The 5,014-nt window shown below is 43.4% G+C and overlaps 1 non-coding gene across 1 annotated transcript; it reads left to right on the top strand.

Moving 5' to 3' along the window:
- The first annotated feature begins 3,094 nt into the window (after positions 1-3,094).
- Positions 3,095-3,201, top strand: LOC141622293 (small nucleolar RNA R71). Its single transcript, XR_012532925.1, has one exon. It is a non-coding gene; the product is annotated as a small nucleolar RNA R71 (small nucleolar RNA).
- Positions 3,202-5,014: the final 1,813 nt, after the last annotated feature.

Below are 5,014 nucleotides of genomic sequence, written 5' to 3' on the forward strand. Positions count from 1 at the left end.
GTGCAAAATCATGTAATGAAGAAAAGGAAAACGGGAATTGCGAAAAAAGCTATAAAGGACATGAAGCAAGGCTTAGAAACTCACAAGACTTTAAGCGCAGCAAAAGGAAACCTCCCCAAACCAGCGTGAGCTAGGAGGTTTCAGTAGCTAGCAGTGCTACCAATAAGTACTTGAAAAGACAACAATACCATGCATAAAACCGAGAAAGCAATGTTGAAGCGGTAATAATGTGCATAAGATAAGAAAATGGAAGAGATCAGATATATGACGGAAAATAAAGTGGAGTAGAAAACTCCCTCAATTCCGCAAATCGACCAAACACAGCAGGGGAGTGATCGTGAAGAGGTACAGCAGCGTCCTCGGTCGATCGACCACATTACTCAGTCGATCGACCAACGTGTCAGGAACAGAAGCTCCTGGAACTGTGCAGCTCAGTCGATCGACCATAAGGGTCAGTCGATCGACTGGAATAACTGCTGTAACTTCTGATTTCTTCGAATTAGCTCAATAACTTGAGCTAATGAGGTCTAAAAACCTGCAAATGCACAATAATACGCGCCCAAAATTGCGCAAAACCCAAAGCAATAGTATAAGGTACTGAAAATCCTAAGCAAACTTAAAATGCGAAGTCTCGCACACAGAAAACAAATAAAAAGGTTCAACGAAAGCAAATAAAATGTATAGTTTGTGAAAAAGTCTCAATCAACTAATAGTTGATCAAGAACGACCACGGGATGGCCCACTTGGTCGGCTTCTGGCTACAAGAAGTAGCCTCAACAGTGCTCATCTTCGCAGCTGCACTCTCACTTCCATCATCTGCAAGACTCAACGGGTCAACAGCTTCAACATCTTCCCAAGCAATGACCTCTTCGGACTTGTCGGAATCCAGATCAGACTCCGTTGCTTTGACCGGCTCATCTTCAGGCTCCTCATCAGTGCCATAGCTAAGGCATCCAAGACCACCTCTTTGAATGATTGGCTCTTTCACGGCTGGAGCAACACGTGGCTTTTCCTTCCCCAAACCAGCTCCTGCAATGTCTAAAACAGAAGAATCTTCCTCCACTTTGCTCCCGATCTGGGGCGGAGGTGTCACCACAGGAGTAGGAATAGAGACAGGCATATCAGGAAGTATAAAATAAGATTTCTTTTCAGAAACTGCATTACAAGTTACGGGCCACATGGGGTCTTTCTTCCTAGCTGTATGGGCAAAGACAATGGAATGCTTGCCTACCTTAAAGGTCAAAGTACCCGAACCAACATCAATAACTGCACCAGCAGTGTGCAGGAATGGTCTACCCAATATGATAGGAATGTGGGCATCTTCGGGCATATCAAGTAGTCAAGTACCACGAAGTCAACAGGGAAAAAGAACTTCCCTATTTGCACGGGGATGTCCTCTAAGACTCCTATTGGCTGGACCGCAGAGCGATCGGCCATCTGTACTGTCATGTTGGTCACTGCAAACCTGGTCAATTTGAGCTTCCTAGCAAGACTCAAGGGCATTACACTAATACTGGCTCTTAAGTCACATAAGGCTTTCTCAATAGGAAAGGTGCCAATATTACATGGAACTGAAAAACTACCCGGGTTTTCTAGCTTAAGGGGTGCAGTATGGGTCAAATAGGAGCATGTCTCCTCAGTTAGTGCGACAGTATGCACAGTTTCAAGTGACATCTTTTTAGACAAGAGTTGTTTTATGAATTTCGTGTAAGCAGGCACTTGATTTACTAATTCAAGGAAAGGAACTTGTACATTTAAGCTACGAATAACCTTTTCAAAATTATTAAATGATACATGTTCCTTCGTCGGCACTAATCTCTCCGGATAAGGGGCTGAAAGTAGCAACTTAGCCCGCTCCTCTAAATCTCTCATGCCGGCATCGGTGGACTTAGGCTGAAAGTCCACAACCTTCTCCTTGTTGTAGCTTGACCCTTCTTCAGACCGTCTCAAATGCGAACCATTAATCGACATAGGGTCGTACTTTGGAACCGAAACAGACACATCAGCATTCGGGTCTGTCCTCAATATTTTCGGGGCAGTAGTACCTCGAAACAAGTGATCCCTCAAGTTGTCGGGCATCGGAGGACGAAAAGAATCATCTTCAGCAGCAATCTCAGTCGATCGACCAGGTTGGTCAGTCGATCGACTGACTTGTACAGAACCAGAAGCTACTGTTTGTCGTACTTCAGTCGATCGACCGGGTATGTCAGTCGATCGACTGACATACCTGCTGATCGTCTTTTTCTTGTTTTTATTCGCCATTGCCTTCTTCTGACTCGGTTCCGCCTCATCTTTTTCAGTAGCATCCTCAACCATAACGGGTCCATCAAGGGTAGACCCACTCCTCAAAGTAATGGCATTAAGGGTTTCCTTTTGGTCCGTTTGAGTCGGTAAATGTCCTGGAGCTCGAGTGGTGTTCTTGCTAGCCAATTGGGCAATTTGGCTCTCTAACATCTTCATCCCGGCCTCTCTAGCTTAGGACTCCTTCAGCAACAAGTTCTTTAGTTCGGCAAACTCAGAATTTTGGGATTATTGTTGCTGATGAGGGACATATGGGGGCTTTTGGTAATGTTGTTGTTTATGAGGGGGCACATAGTTCTGCTGCTGCTGCTGCTGTGGAGGTTGAGTCGGATTCAGGACATTTTGGCTACTCCACCTCAAGTTCGGGTGGGTATTCGGCTCAAAGTAAGTATTTGTCTGCTTATAGTGTTGAAAGGCAGCACAGGACTCAAGGGGACTAGGACAATTATCTGAGACATGTCCCTCAGCTCCACATCTTTTACAGACGAAAGGACCGTCTGAAACAGCGTTAACATGGTAAATTCCTCCTTTTGAAGCTCCTCCCAACTCATACTTATCAAATCTTGCGGTGAGAGCTTCTAATGCAGCTACAGAAGGAGATTCAGCAGCTCTTCTTTGATTTCCCCTGGAATTCCCATACTCAGCTTTGTGGGTGGCCAAGTCATCAATAATCTTCCACCCTTTAGTCTCCCCCGTATTCTCCTGGAACCTACCATTAGCTGTCGCATCCAGGATAGCCCTCTGATCGTCATAGAGCCCATTGTAGAACTGATTGCATAGGCTCCACTTCTCAAACCCATGATGCGGAATGGTTTGCACCAGTTTCTTGAAATGGACCCATGCTTCGTGAAAGTTCTCATCAGGCCCCTGTTTAAAGCTCGTGATTTGAGCTCTAATGGCATTCGTCTTCGAGGCAGAAAAGTACTTCTTGTAGAATGCCAAGGCTAAAGAATTCCAGTCGGTGATCCCATTAGCAGCTCGGTCCAGATCTCTGTACCACTCCTTTGCAGCATCGCGGAGTGAGAATATAAACATGGTCTCCTTTATCTGGTCCTGGGTCACACCGGTCGGCGGGGGTATAGAGCAGCAATAATCGATAAATATCTCCATATGCTTGGCTGCATCTTCATTTGCAGCACCCCCAAATTGGTTCCTCTCAACCAAGTTGATATAAGAAGGCTTCGATTCGAATTTCTTATCAGCTCCAGGTAATTCGAACCCCTTGTATAGATTTGCAGTTGTCGGCTCAGAGTGACTTGCTATACTTGCTTCTTCAGCCATGACTGGAAACTCTGGAGATGTGACTGTCTCAGCTGAAGAAGTGGAAATGGGTGATGAAGGTGGATCCTCCTTGTATAGCTCGTTCTCGTAGTAACAAGACAGAGTACTCAGCTCTTCCTCTGTAGGCAATATCCTAGATGATCGTCTCAACTCACGCAAGGTCTTCTCAATCTCGGGATTGATCGGTAGTAGTTCACCACCCTGTGACCTGCGCATAAGATGAAACTACAAGAAGAATATAAGAATAGTTTAAGGAACGAATGTCCCTTAAACTAAGAAACAGACTAAAATAAAACAACTAAAAATTAGAACAATTGCCTCCCAAGAAACGGCGCAAAAAATTTGATACCCGTCGTTGTGAGTACCAAAAATAATATTTATATTTCCTATTAAGACTAACAAAAGCTAGTGGTAACAGGGTCGAACCCCAGAGAGGCAGATGTAATTATTAGTTGTCTAATTCTAGTCTAAGGTAACGAAGGTGGGGGTTCAGTTGATTTAGTCTATAACAAAGGGCAATAAAAGACAATAAACTAAATAGACGGATGAAACAATTATAAAAAGGGGTGCAAGGATGGTCGGTTCACTGTAGTTTCGGCGGCAGCATACTAAGTAGGTCTAAATCAAGCACATGAGGCGGGAAAACAAGAGGTCCTCTCGGTCCACTCTTAACAAGTAGCATCTTTCGATCTCGCTACGGGTCCCTAATATCACTAATACTGACTCTCGTCCTGAAAAGCGACTAAAAACCTAAACTTTACCTATCTTTCGATCTCAGCATAGTTTAGTCATTTTAATTGGTGGTCAATCAACCTTCCCTATCTTTTGATCTAATGGGTCAGTCATATCCTAAACATTCAACTAGTCGTGTGCACTCGATTCGTCAAATATAGAGTTTGAATCAATCAAAAAGAAGCAAAACCTCACGTGGCCAGTCCATCGACCAGGTATGGCGGTTGATCGATTGACACGCGATTTCAGTCTACTATTCTACGCCGCCTAATCCTACAGATTCCCTACATCCCAGCACGAATAAATTAGCTACTCATGACTATAGTGGAAACAACAATAATATTAAGGATTAAAACTACTGATTTCATGCTTGAATTAACGGAATAAACGATTAGCATAAAACGATACTTAAGGCTTCGGGAAACTAACTAGCAATTTCTAACTATGAACGATAACAAGGATGAACTGAAACAAGAATAGGGGAATACCGAAAGGAAGAATTGCAGGAATCCAATCCAGAATAACTTGAATACGAAACAATATTTGGAACCCTAATTATTTCCTAAAGAACTGTATGCTAAACTTCAATAATAATCGGATGCCTATTCTGAATAGCTAGCTTACGTTATATAGAATACAACGTAGCTCTTATTTCCAAAACCTAAATAAAAATGGGCTTCAAGTTCCTCGATCTTTTAAT

The sequence above is a fragment of the Silene latifolia genome, chromosome 1, assembly GCF_048544455.1.
Source record: "Silene latifolia isolate original U9 population chromosome 1, ASM4854445v1, whole genome shotgun sequence".
Lineage (NCBI taxonomy): Eukaryota > Viridiplantae > Streptophyta > Magnoliopsida > Caryophyllales > Caryophyllaceae > Silene > Silene latifolia.